At 34.8% G+C, this 15,514-nt stretch overlaps 1 protein-coding gene across 5 annotated transcripts in view; it reads right to left on the bottom strand.

The window, feature by feature from the left end:
* The window catches only part of LOC128216666 (plexin-A1-like), a 101,499-nt gene that overhangs the window by 72,490 nt on the left and 13,495 nt on the right, over positions 1–15,514 (bottom strand). For 3 of the 5 annotated variants that reach the window (XM_052923292.1, XM_052923288.1, XM_052923289.1), the window contains exon 2: positions 1,004–1,023. The exons of the other annotated variants lie outside the window; for them this stretch is intronic. The gene's annotated coding sequence lies outside the window, so the exon portion shown is untranslated. The remainder of the gene's footprint in view (positions 1–1,003; positions 1,024–15,514) is intronic. 5 annotated transcript variants of the gene reach the window in all.

The following is a 15,514-nucleotide window of genomic DNA, read 5'->3' on the forward strand; positions in this document are numbered from 1 at the left end:
CAGCTGAAATAGTTAGCAGAAAAAGGTTTTTTACTCTTTTCTTCTTTCAAAAATGTAATTTAAAAAGTGTACAAGTTTTTCCTAACTGGATTATTTTAATCAAGGCAAACTAACTTTTTAAAGTGGGATACACACATATATTATAAATATCACATGCTAAACCTAAAGTTTCCAGTTGATACAAGCAGAAAGTATCTTTGTATTACTCAATTGTTATACATATAGACATTGCTCTATTTCTAGTGGTCAGAAATAAATTGAGCAGCATATTTCTTAACAAACTATTGGATTGTTTTCACTTAAATTAATGTTAAAATCCTCGAATAATTAATTTCGTTTGTAGGATAAATCTTTGTTTTAAAATTGTTTAAACTTTAAAGAATAATTGATATTTCATCTTGATTCTATTAGAATGATTTTTTAAGACATTCTCTATTTCATCAATAATTCCTGTTATAATTACATATATATTAGTCATCAAAAACATTTGTCATGTTTTCTGAGAATGAAAAAATTACCAATATTTTAATGTTTATGTTGTGATTCTAAACATTTTCCAATTCAAATTAAAACTTATTCTATATCTCTAGTATAACATTTCTTTAATGCATGCAGCACAGAATTAATGACATTGATTTGCAATGAAACGGCTCATCATCAGCAGTACATGTGAAACACTCTAAGGGTTTCTTGGTATATTTTTTACTAGAAAAACATGAGATATAAAAGAATTGGGCACTCGTTTGGCATATATCTTTGTGTAATTTCATTTACCTTATCCAGGAAAGATATAAGTTAACGCTTGCCAAATACTCACTTACTTATCATTTCCTAAACTAATATTGAATAAAATTGGGTATAATATGACAACTTTGATCAGATCCTATATATATATATTACATCCAAACAGACAAAGGTGGAAAATATCTAAAATGCAAAATTTACTATAGCAGTGCAAAAATTGAATACCTGAAAATAATCATATATCATAGAGAATACTTACCTAACACTCCATTTTGCTGCCTGAAAAAAATATATATATAAATATATATTATATAAAATACAGATGATGAAAAATACGATTAATATTGCAACAAATGCAGGCCCAAATTTTTCAAACAATCCTTGGTATAATATAAAAGGCTGTAAATAAAACTACTATAAAACTACTAATAAAGTAGTGGCAAGTAGTGGCTAGAAAATCATGGTTTCCTTATGGCACATACATTAAAAGCAAAGAAAGAAAAAGCTTTGAATAAGTGTGCCCTGAATGCCTTGCCGGCTGATTTCTGTGGACTCTGACAAGATATTGATACTGTTAAATCCATAGTAGAGCAATATGTTCTTAAGTTCTTACAGAGGGAAAGATATAAGGAAACACATCAGTGATAAATCAGTGATGAATTTATCCAGTAAATTTAAAACATGCAAGGTTGGATACTGCACTTGTCAACCCTGAGACATAAGCTGAAACATGATCTCTAAATTTAAAGACAATGACCCTGGGCAGTTAAGAGGGATTATGTCACAGTTCCTGAAATATGACTCAATCTGTTTGTGAGTCTAGCAGCAAAAATAACAAAATGTGGCTGGGTCATTTTCAATCCAGAGCATGTATGTATGGGTAATAGGCAACAAACTTATAATTCACATTTTGTGTTTGGGTTAGCTGAAAACGTTGAACGTTCAACATCTGAGGACAGAAAGTGTTGTAAGCAGATTAGTTGCATGAACTATTTTAAAATGTGCCAAGTAAAGGTCATCTGAGAAAAAAAAAATATTTGCTTTCAAAATTGACTCATGGTCCAAATTTCATTTCTGTAGCTTCAAAAATAAAAAAAAGTTGGTCAAAAAGTCAAAGTCAAACAGGACAACAATGCTGCTTGTTTGCAAAGCTGTACACATGGTCCAAATTTCATTGCAGTAGCTTTAAAAATAAAAAAGTAGGTCAAAAGGGGTGGGGCCAGCTTTGGCCCCAGTGGCATAATTTCAACTGCTAGATGGTCATAATATGATGCTCCACAACAATTATCAAAGGTATGAGCCTTGTGGTTTGAAACAAGAAGATTTTGAAAATATTTCTTAAATAAGTCTCTAGGAAACTTGTGTCCCCTGGGGCAGTGCCAGATTTGACCCCGGCGGCATAATTTGAACAACCATGGTAGCGGACCACTAAATTATGCCTTATTCAAAATAGCAAGGCTCTTCATAGCTGTTTCAGACAAAAAGATTTTCAAACATTCCCAATTTAAGTATACCAAACCTGTGAACCCCGGGGGATGGCCAGTAATGACCCCAGGGGCATAATTTGAACAAACATTCACAAGCAATTGTGTTAAGATGGATGCGCGAAAAAACACACAAAAAGATTTTCAAAAATTTCCCAATTTACGAATACCAAACCTGTGAATCTTGGGGTGTGGCCAGTAATGATCCCAGGGTCAAAATTTGAACAAACATTCATAAGCAATTGTGTTTAGATGGATGCGCAAACTACAGACACTTTGGCCAATAGAGATAACAATGGCCTTTGGCCTTTCAACAAGAACAAGGGAGAGTAAGACACAAAACCAACTGCACAACCAACAAGCAAGTTGTCTCCCTTTAATCCTAGACTTGATTTTTAACATGTAAACTTGGCTAAAAATAGACTGTGCTCATGTCGAGAGGTGAAAGCGAAAAGGTTCTATCTACATTTTATAAAATTTTACAGGAGAAGCAAAAAACTATTACCTTTTGTATATACTGTATACAATTTAACAATACTTTGTAAACTAAAGGAAAACCACCTGTTTTAAATGATCCGTGTCTTTATAATAGGGATGGCAACGCGTAGTAAAATTGGTACTCGATTACTCGGACAATCTTTCGATCGAGTACTTGGGTACTCGATTACTCGGAAAAAATGATTTTGTTTTTTGGAAAGTCAAGATCGTGTATATATCTTTTTCATTTCACTTTAATGATTTTACATATAAGTATGCACTGCAAATTAGCTACAATATAGCTTGAAAGTTTAACCCGGATTTTATTCGAGCGTCTAGATAGTCGAGATTTATAATGAACATCAATCAGAATTACAATGAACGAAAATTAATAGCATACATAAGAATAAAGAACGAAATACTGCGTACTGTATTATTGTTATTTACCTCATTAATATTCATAATTCTTCATTTAAGATATCAACCAATCAATTGTGATAATCATTGCCCATTAAGAAATCAATGCTCGTAACGGTCGCTACTCATTCGCTCGCTAGCATCCATTGTTTGGTGAAAGGACTCTAATCGGTAAACAATAGAATTGTGTAGTTGAAAGTTTGGCTATCAAAACTTCGCTAATTGACGATAGTGCTAATTCGAAATAGGGGCCCTTTGCTGACAGTTTGCAACTCTCAACTAATTTATTAGGGTCAATTGTGTTCACAGCGGGGATTAGAGGGACTGTAAATTGTCCTCTTGGCAACTAACCAGATCTAACCGTCTGTAAATCGTGTATTGTGTGATTTTTATAGATTTTTTTCGAGTACTCGAGTAGTGATTTGGTACTCGAGTACTCGGACGTTCGATCGAGTACTCGGCTACTTGTTGCCATCCCTACTTTATAAATATAAAATATGAAATACAGTAAAGATATTTAAGAAAAATGCACATAGAACTTTTTCGCACTTAAATCTGATTGACCTCTTTTAAGTGCGAAAAAGTTCGAAGTGATATTTTTAGAGACAGAAAGGCATTATTTATAAACCTAACTTAAGTTTTTATGTTCTTCTTTCAGTTAAAATACAGGCAAGAAAGAAAGTTGAAGTATATGTCACATAGAACTTTTTTGCACTCAAAAATTGGCTTTTAAACTTTTTTCTTCATTGCAAAAAAGTTCTAAGTGATTATTAAGAGTTCTAAAAAAACGCTTTTTTAAACCTCATTTCTTTCTAACAAATTTTGAATTGCAAGAAAATGCTTAAGTAAAGATTCAAACAAGTTAGTACTACAAAAAAGGTTCTTTTTTAAATGTGAGTATTTATTATTCCTGTGAAATGCTATGAAGATTTAAAATATAAATTAAGTTGCATTATTTTTTGCAGGAAATTGATGGGGTCGTTGTTCAAGAATGATAGATGCTTTAAAAATAAAACCAAACTCTCTTGTTTGACACAGATTGCAAAGTTCTATTCATAATCTTATTAAATGACAGCGGTCTTGCAAGTAAGCCAAAAAGTTAGTAAAAAGTAGTTGTGCTCACTGATTCTTTTAGCACTTATATAGGAAACAATTTCAGTCCAATAAATGTTGCTTAATAATAATAATTGTCTGATTCAATTCACTATGAACACCAGGTATGAAGTAAAAGTACAGTCACATAGATTTAAAAAAACATCAAGACTAATTGCTATTTAAAGCTGCACTCTCACAGATTGAACGTTTTGACAAAAAAATATCTTTTGTCTTGGGACAAGCAATTGTTTGCGTTAAAATCTGCAAACCAGTGATAAAAGACTGCATGCTGACAAAAGATCAGATCACAGCTTTTCACATTTCAGTCCTAAAATAGATGCTTTATGAATTTTTCTTAAACCGTTAGTAAGCCATAAAACAATAAATTTGGAATCCTTAAGTGTTTCAAATTATTTGTTGGCCATCTGTTGGCTGACCTACCACTACCAGGACAGTAAACAACATTTTCCAACATTTCCCATCCCTACCCCACAAATTCATCCATCTACAAATAAATATTATCAATTAACTCAAGCATAAAATACTTTTTTACCTTATAAAATCAAGAAAATCTATGAAAAGCTTTGCTGTGGTGATGAATCTAATTATTCTTCATAAATGCAACTCATTTAAAACTTGATTGTGCAAAATTGTTGAATCACCATAATCATTCACTATTTTCCTTGCTGTCACATCCCTACGACTCCTATCACCATAATCATGAACCATTTTCCCCGCTTTCTCATCCCTGCTACTCCTTATAATCACCACAGTCATTAACTATTTTCCCTGCTTTCCCATCCCTGCTACTCCTTATAATCACCACATTCACTAACTATTTTGCCTGCTTTCCCATCCCTGCTACTCCTATCACCATAATCACTGACTATTTTCCCTGCTTTCTCAACCCTGCTACTCCCATCACCATAATCATCAACTAGTTTCCCCGCTTTCTCATCCCTGCTACTCTTATCACCATATTATCAACTATTTTCCCTGCTGTCTCATCCCTGCTACTCCTATCACCATAATCATCAACTATTTTCCTTGCTGTCCCATCCCTACTTCTCCTATCACCATAATCATCAATTATTTTTCTTGCTGTCCCATCCCTACTTCTCATATCACCTTAATCACCAACTACTTTCCTTGCTGTCCCATCCCTAACTACTTCTTTTACCATAATCATCCACTATTTTCCTTGCTGTCCCATCCCTACTACTCCTATCACCATAATCATCAACTATTTTCCTTGCTGTCCCATTCCTACTACCCCTATCACCATAATCATCAACTATTTTCCTTGCTGGGCTGTCTCATCCCTACTACTCCTATCACCATAATCATCAACCATTTTCCTTGCTGTCCCATTCCTACTACCCCTATCAACATAATCATCAACTATTTTCCTTGCTGGGCTGTCCCATCCCTACTACTCCTATCACCATAATCATCAACTATTTCCCTTGCTGTCCCATTCCTACTACCCCTATCACTATAATCATCAACTATTTTCCTTGCTGTCCCATTCCTACTATCCCTATCACTATAATCATCAACTATTTCCCTTGCTGTCCCATTCCTACTACCCACATCGCCATAATCATCAACTATTTTCCTTGCAGTCCCATCTTTACTGCTCCTATCACCATAATCATCAACTATTTTCCTTGCTGTCCCATTCCTACGTCCCCTATCACCATATTCAACAACTATTTTCCTTGCTGTCCCATCCCTAACTACTCCTACCACCATAATCATCAACTATTTTCCTTGCTGTCCCATCCCTACTACCCCTATCACCATAATCATCAACTATTTTCCTTGCTGTCCCATCCCTACTGCCCCTATCACCATAATCATCAACTATTTTCCTTGCTGTCCCATCCCTACTGCCCCATCCCTACTGCCCCTATCACCATATTTATCAACTATTTTCCTTGCTTTCCCATCCCTACTGCCCCATCCCTACTGCCCCTATTACCATATTTATCAACTATTTTCCTTGCTGTCCCATCCCTACTGCCCCATCCCTACTGCCCCTATCACCATAATCATCAACTATTTTCCTTGCTGTCCCATCCCTACTGCCCCATCCCTACTGCCCCTATCACCATAATCATCAACTATTTTCCTTGCTGTCCCATCCCTACTGCCCCATCCCTACTGCCCCTATCACCATATTTATCAACTATTTTCCTTGCTGTCATATCCCTACTGCCCCTATCACCATATTTATCAACTATTTTCCTTGCTGTCCCATCCCTACTGCTCCTATAACCATAATCATCAACTAATTTCCTTGCTGTCCCATTCCTACTACTCCTATCACCATATTTATCAACTATTTTCCTTGCTGTCCCATCCCTACTGCTCCTATAACCATAATCATCAACTATTTTCCTTGCTGTCCCATTCCTACTACTCCTATCACCATATTTATCAACTATTTTCCTTGCTGTCCCATCCCTACTGCCCCTATCACCATAATCATCAACTATTTTCCTTGCTGTCCCATTCCTACTACTCCTATCACCATAATCATCAACTATTTTCCTTGCTGTCCCATCCCTACTACCCCTATCACCATAATCATCAACTATTTTCCTTGCTGGGCTGTCCCATCCCTACTACCCACATCGCCATTATCATCAACTATTTTCCTTGCAGTCCCATCTTTACTGCTCCTATTACCATATTTATCAACTATTTTCCTTGCTGTCTCATCCCTACTGCCCCATCCCTACTGCCCCTATCACCATATTTATCAACTATTTTCCTTGCTGTCCCATCCCTACTGCCCCTATCACCATATTTATCAACTATTTTCCTTGCTGTCCCATCCCTACTGCTCCTATAACAATAATCATCAACTATTTTCCTTGCTGTCCCATTCCTACTACTCCTATCACCATAATCATCAACTATTTTCCTTGCTGTCCCATCCCTACTACCCCTATCACAATAATCATCAACTATTTTTCTTGCTGTCCCATCCCTACTACCCCTGTCACCATAATCATCAACTATTTTGTTTGCTGTCCCATCCCTAACTGCTCCTATCACCATAATCATCAACTATTTTCCTTGCTGTCCCATCCCTACTACCCCTATCACCATAATTATCAACTATTTTCCTTGCTGTCCCATCCCTACTACCCGTGTCACCATAATCATCAACTATTTTCCTTGCTGTCCCATCCCTAACAACTCCTATCACAATAATCATCAACTATTTTCCTTGCTGTCCCATCCCTAACTACTCCTATCACCATAATCATCAACTATTTTCCTTGCTGTCCCATCCCTACTACCCCTATCACCATATTCAACAACTATTTTCCTTGCTGTCCCATCCCTACTACCCCTATCACCATAATTATCAACTATTTTCCTTGCTGTCCCATCCCTACTACCCCTATCACCATAATTATCAACTATTTTCCTTGCTGTCCCATCCCTACTACCCCTATCACCATAATCATCAACTATTTTCCTTGCTGTCCCATCCCTAACTACTCCTATCACCATAATCATCAACTATTTTCCTTGCTGTCCCATCCCTACTACCCCTATCACCATAATCATCAACTATTTTCCTTGCTGTCCCATCCCTAACTACTCCTATCATCATAATCATCAACTATTGATATAATATAAAGACATCATGAAAAAAGCATTCATTTACTTTGTTTGTTTAAAGTTATTCATTTATTTCATTATGTTTCTATAATGTTATAGAAGCTATATTTATTTATAAATTACATTCCATACCTTCTCCTCTTGCATTGTCTTTGAGCTCGACTGTAAATTCTTCTACAAACTGTAGATTTTTTAAAAAAACACTAAATTTACCAAAAAAATACAATTAGATAAATATTTCATCATCAAAACATAGTAAGTTGTAAATTCCTTGATGTTCGCACATATTTGAGGGCCAATGACAATCGAGGATTTGTCCTATTTTCTGCAGCTCCATATTATGTAGATCATATTTGACTATATCACAATTTGAATATGAACATTTATTTTCGAAGAGTGTATAATTTGTTGATCTACAAGATGAAGTATTTAAGTCGTCTATTTTTCAAAGTCCGCTCTGCCCTCTGCAATTGTGTGAAGTGCCTATAATTGACAGTTAAGGGTGCCATTTTCTGGAGGCAGTTAAAGCTTACGTCATGAACTCAAATTTGAAAATAGAGGTCTAATCAGCTATCGAATCCTGTTGACAACCATTTACTGCATGATTAAAATATTTGTGTGACAATATTCAAATACAAATTTCATTTAGGTTTCAGTTTTTAAGATACTCTTTATATTATACAGCCAATCAGACAGAATTGATTCAGTACCAAAACGTGCAATCCTTTGTTGATGATTATGAATATTAACTTCACAAGGTAATCCTCGTAAAGTTTTGTACTATGCAAACATACCTAGATAATTCTAATAGTTTAAATATCAACAAGTTGTCGATTATTAACAAAAAGTATAATAAATTTCATGTTTTGGTGCTTTTCCATTTTTGTACACATCAATCATTTTTACTTGCTTTTGTAACATATTCACAATGTCACGACAATTGTCCATCACCCGAGGCTTATTTAACGAAACTAACGCCTGGGCGATTTAACTTTTGCACCAAAATGTCACGTGACTACACAAAGGGTGGAGCTAGTGGGTCAACTTAATGAGAACACCAAATAAGTCTAAGTTCATTTTGGCTATCTACAGAAAATGGTGCATGCTTTCTCGTGCCTGTAGCCTCACTGCGCTCGCTACATTTACTTAACACTTAGTGTGACCTTTTATTATTAGTTATTATGACATCATCAACATAAGTGAACTGGTTGATCAATTATTACAGGTCCATAACCCAGTCGTCAGTGTGGTGGTGTGCAGATTAGGAATTTTATCCTGTTTCAATAAGATCAGGGTTTGGTTTTTTGTGACAATTGATTTTGATCAATTTTGGGCTGAAAAATCCAGGGGTAACCTGACAAAATTTGAATTCAGAATGTTTTTATAGAAACTTAAGAATCTTACACAGGGAATTCAAGAAAATTAAGGATAATATTTATTTGAAGGAAATTAAAAGCTATCAATAATAAAAAGGGGATAAGAGCAGTTGATTATTATTATGATATGCGAAATGCAAGAATATTTTTTAGTACATTAGATTTTAACTTTCAATAAAATCATAAATGAGCCATTACTGAATTAATAATAATCAGTTAAAACTATATATTGGACATGAATAGCATTTTAACTCAACTATGAAAGAAATTAACCCACACAAATTGACCTCCTCCTATATCACAGCATGCACATAGAACCTTTTCGCACTAATTTCTGTGATGACTTTATTGTGTACATTATGCCCAACAACATTCAAGCTGCAGATATAGCAGATATCGAACTTCTTTTGAATTTCAGTCGCCCAGATCGGAAATAGGTCGCCACTGGCGAGTGGGCGAGTGCTAAGCTATATCCCTGCTCATTATGTGATGGCTCTGAACAACTGTGTGAAGTATTAAGTCAATTGAATGAATGGTATTGGAGTTTTAAGTGAAAATCCCAACTTGCCCTAAAACTTTAACCCGCCCATAAACTTTAACCTAAGTCAATCAGGGGCCATAACTTGTATTAAGGATAATATGTGGTTATGTAATCTCATTGTGTGATGGTCCTGAACAACTGTGTGAAGTATTAAGTCAATCAAACTAAGGGTATAGAAGTTATTAATAAATATCCCAACCTGCCCTAAAACTTTAACCTAAGTTCCATAGTCAATCATGGGCCATAATCTGTGTAAAGAATAATATGGAGTAATCTAACCTCATCATGTGATGGCCCTGAACAACTGTGTGAAGTATTAAGTCAATTGAATGAAGGTTGGTTGTGCATGGTTGTAGCTCTTAATGGATGTGTAAGCCATCACTGTTTACCCGAGAAAAATACTTAATTGTCTTTATGAATTATTCTACATATATATAGTCATTTTAACAAGAATAAAACTGGCACAATCTAGCAGGAACTCTAGCAGTGATCAGCATACTCATTTAAATTAACCCTATATTTAATGTGTCCAAAAACCTTTCAAACTTCCTTATTTGACATTAATTCACCTGCATGTTAAAGCTGTTGGTACATTATGCCCAACAACGTTCAAGCTGAAGATATAGCAGATAGCAGTGCAAAATTATTTAAATTTAGCAGAATTGCTCTGGATATTGAATTGTTTATGCACCAGTCAATTGTAACCACGCCCCCCCCCCCCCAGGTCCCGGGGTATACCGGGGATTGCCGGGGAAATGGGCTGTGTTTTTACCTTTCAGGTGGCCCCGCAGTGCAAATGGTGAATGCGCAGGGTGAATGCGGTGGTTTTGTCTTCGCACAAAATATAGCGGGGAATGGGCCTTACCTAGGGTCCCTGGGGTGCGGGGGCATTTGGCGGGGATTTTACCGTCAGTTCGTCCCCGCAGGGCGGAGATTTTACCCGGTGTTGGCTGGACCGAAAGTCAAAGTCCCCACTATTCCCCAGGGCCATGGGGGGGGCCGTGGTTACAATTGACTGGTGCATTAACAACTTAATATGTATCATATTTATCCTTTATGAAGGCCTGACCTAGCATGATAAGCCTGCCATTCCCTATTTCTTATTCAAGCAATTCCCAACTTTTAAGTATAACATGTAAACAAAGCTTTATGATATAAATGCATGTATATACATGTATAAGTAAGCGATCGGGCATTAATAAGTCACACAATTGTCACTGACACATTGTTTTTCCCACATAACAATGATTACCACAATTATGAGTGATGACCTACTGTTAAGGCCAAGAAAATTAAATGTGTGTTTCCAATTTCACTGCCAAAAAACGGAAAAAGTACAAAATTAATTTAGGGTCGGATTAATTTCTCTTTTTTCTATGTAAAGTTGTGTTTCACACTTTAAACCATCCAAATTTTTGGTCAACAACAACAACTAAAGCACTAAATAACACGAATACATATGTGTCTCTTTCCAGTGCAATTAAATATTGAAAATATAAACTAAAAAAAAAGAGAGATATCAATGGTCCAAAAACATAATTGTCTGCTGGTAATGAAAATTGAGAGCTGTGTGCAAAAACAAAATTAGGATTGGTCCGGAAACCAGAAACAAACTTTTTTTGGTATCGCCTTAATATACTATGATGATACTGGTACTTATAATCTAAAGAGGTAATATCCTCAATACAAAAGTGATAAGGCGTAGTCACGGAAAAATATATGACATTACTAACAAGTCAAGTAAATGTGTTGTAACTGAGTCATTAATGGGATTTTCAATTAACACTAAGGAGGCGAGTTTTCAAAGTCCATTACATGTACTTTGCGACTATCAACTTTGAATATCTCCTTTATTAAACTGTATTATCAATAGTTCATGTGCTTGCTTCCCAAGTTATTGAAATTATTAACAATAGTGTAGCATAAGATGTACTGTTTATATAAATACCAATCACAAGAATTGCCGTTGAAGAAACTGTTTTGTACAATATGAACAAGGAAAACCCAAACTATTTACTACATGCATATAAGACTTATAAAAGAGAATATCATGCTAATAATTGCACAGTCAATGTACGTGAACACAATCAAGATGAGAATAAAGAAACACATTCCAACACGGATAAAGTTGCATGAATACATTCAATGCAAATATATTGTCTTAAATTTATTATAGGAAACAGATTTGCCTAGAAAAAAAAAGAAATGATTTAAGAATTTGATATTAGATCATCTTTGTTTCATTACGAATACATCAACACTTCCATGCAAGTATGGTGCGGGGTCCAACTTGTTGTTTATTTTGCATTTTTTTTCAAAACATTAACTTTCTCATAACAGTCTTCGTCGTAACTGGGTTGCCCGAAGCCGGGGACAAGTAAATACTGTTTCGGACAAGTCAAAATTCCCAGATGATTGCCCGAATGGACAAGTGCATTTTTCAGAAATTCAGATCCCTCTGTTTTCAAAATTTCTTCAGCAACAATTCACACATCATGATTGAATGTTATTATTATATTGAAATATTGGCTTTCGTATATTTATGCATGATTTGGTTATTTTGGGCAAGTAAAAAAGTGGTTTTCTTTAATTACTTGCCCAAAAGGACAAGTGCTGAAAGAAAATTAAGGTAAAGACAGTGAGTGTCATAATGGTGTAAGAGTCAGAAAATAACCCATTGAATATGGATGTGATAATCACACATGCATGCTGGAAATAGGTTGAGGGCAGGGTACCCTGTCTGATATCTTCTTATTGGCAAACGCATGATTACGGTCCAAACACGTGGTTGATCACATATTTTGCTGTTTTTATAATGAAAATATTTTTAATTATTGTTCATGGTGTTATTTATCCATATCCATGTCCATAATAAAACTTACTTTTTTACGATTAGCCTTTACGTATATCATGCAGGCTTCTTATGATTAAGCTTTGCGAATTCATGCAGGCTTAAACTGCCAGGTTCCAATACACATTTCATTAATCGTTACATTAATTTATCCGCAATTATCAATTGTTATGCCTTATTTAAGTCCCATCAACTGAAATCCAAACAAAAACATACGAAAGTTAACAACACATTTATTGGAATGTATCGGCTGCAGATCAAACGGTACAATTTGTGATGTCATAGCACGAGCAGTGATAAGATGAAAGGCGCGTGGCTATCAATTGTATTTAATTCGGTCAGTCGGATACCGTATGATCCCATTTGATTACCAGGATTTCGCCCTCTTTGATTACCAGGATTTCGCCTCGGCTGGTAAGAAAATACCATACAATCGAAAAATTAATAATCAATAACCGTCGTCTGGGAATCTTAAAACAATGACCGAAATGTTTGAGTTCACTATAAATATGAATGAAACTTTGATTGTATGAAAATAAGAGAAACTAAATCCATATCCGGGTTTACTTAATGTTCTTTTATTAACCTACCTCCACTTGAAGGCCTAGTTTAAGGAGCTCACAGTTGACAAGAAAATCGGCAATTTTCCTCAAGCAAATTAACAAATTTATTTGATAATTGACTGTTTGGCTAGAACGTTATCAAGAAATTGAAGTGCTGGATTTTTCCTAAAAACCGATCGCGACTTATAAACGAGTATTGTACACAAAAAACACCAGATTTCATGGGCAAAATTGGCGGGAAAATCTGGTAGTCGAAGTTAAGGAAATGATTTCAGATATTAAACAATGCTATTTTTATCAGACATTTTGTAAATTAGGAAACACTAAGATATAACATAATTGATATGATGCAACAGAAAATTGCTTGATATGGAAACTATAAAAAAAAAACCTGACCGACCGACCCTATTTTTTTTGGACAAGAGCACCACAAGAGGAAACCAATGCAATTTCTATCTGTTATTCTCAGGTAATTTTTATATATAAGGGAAATGACTCCTCACATACTAACCTAGAGTTATACGAGTTGCTCCTCATGTGCTGAATTATATCTTTTTTAAAACTAAGTGCAAAATATTCAGTTGTTTGTTATCACAGTCCTAAAACGTAGGGTTTATGTAGACAGGTCAGAATCATCATTTTTAGATTTGATCGAAGAAGTGTAGCAACATTTTTTTTCATTTCCACACCTGAACTGTCCCCATTTTGTCAGGTTCATTGTTGACTTAACCCTATAAAAAAAGTAAAATCTACGTTTAGCCAATAAATATAGCTACAAATGGAAGGAAAAACCAAGAAGTAAAGTTGAAAGGTAAGATTTTTTTTGTCCAGTGGTAATAAAACATTTAAGGGTCAGGTTAAAAAAATTATGACAGGCACAACTAATTTCTTTGTTTTATTGGCCTTATGAATATTTACAAGCTGTGTTGAACAACCTCTTTTATTACTTCTTGTTTAAGTGTATCTCAGATATCTGACAGTTTCAAAAGAATATAAATACCCTCTTCTAAGATAACAACCTGCTTCAATAGATGATTAAGATTTCTTTTTGAAAAAAAAGATATCATATTTGTGAAACTTGGCTGCATGCCCAAATATCGTATATCTGACATTGCATGTAAAAAGGCTATTATAACAGCAATATTTTCTTCCTTTTTGACTAAGATGTGCTAAATGCTATACTTTATGGGAACAAAACTGAGAAAGAAGAATGATAATGAAAAAACCAATACAACTGCTGTCAACAGTATTAATCACATTTCATGCAGTATTAACTGGTTACCTTTGTCACAAGTAAGTAACAGTATCCGTTCTATAATGTTATGAAATCCTTTTTCTTTAAATGCAAGTCTCCCTATTGTAACAGAAAAATACTCTCATGGATAATAGCAGTGGTGGAAAAAAACATGGGGATTTCCCTTCAGCATTGCCCGGCATTTACATGTACCTTGCCCTGCTGTGCCCTTTTGTTTGACAGAGCCCTCTTTGATGATTTTGAACTATATTTGATATTTATTGGACATATTGTCAAGTCAATTATCTGATATAAGTATAAAAATAAGAAATATTCATTATTTGACACTTAAATAAAGATAACAACTTAGGTATTCATAACCAACTACTAGTATTGAAAGTTGTTACAGTACATACACAATATGAATTGAACATTGCATTAGTGCACCATTAAGGCTCATTCAATGCACATCAAAAGTGCCCTTTCTTACCCAGCACCCTGCCCTTTTCAAATCATAGCTGGAGCACTGAATGATGATCATGGACCTTATGCATCTAACACGGAAAATTATGTATACACTGTTTTCATATTAGATATAGAAGGAACATCGATCTCAAGTATTTGCCTATAAAAGAGTAAGATTAATTTTCCCATTACCAGATATGTATGATCCTCAATAGATTAGGTTTATGCACAAATGAAAATAATTTTACAACAAAACTAGGCAAATCACCAAACTATTTCTATGTAGTATATAAATACAATTAATTTCCCTAATCAGATAAATCAATTTTGATGTGGGAACCTATGTGGTTTAGATAATCAGATCCTTCAAATTTTATTGAATTTAAAATGCTACTTCTTACAGCTATTTTTTAAATGAACACTCCTTTTCGAGTTTTTATGACACTACGAATGGTGCATAAAATAAAAAAACATGTATATTCCACAAACATATTCAGTGGTTGAAATCACAAGCCAGGAAATGGTAATGCCTCCTTTAAAACTTCAAAACTTAAATTTAACATATTTTCAGCAAAGTAAGCATACATGTATTCACACCTGTACTGCGATACAGTAATGATTTGGG

The sequence above is a fragment of the Mya arenaria genome, chromosome 14, assembly GCF_026914265.1.
Source record: "Mya arenaria isolate MELC-2E11 chromosome 14, ASM2691426v1".
Taxonomy (NCBI): Eukaryota; Metazoa; Mollusca; class Bivalvia; order Myida; family Myidae; genus Mya; species Mya arenaria.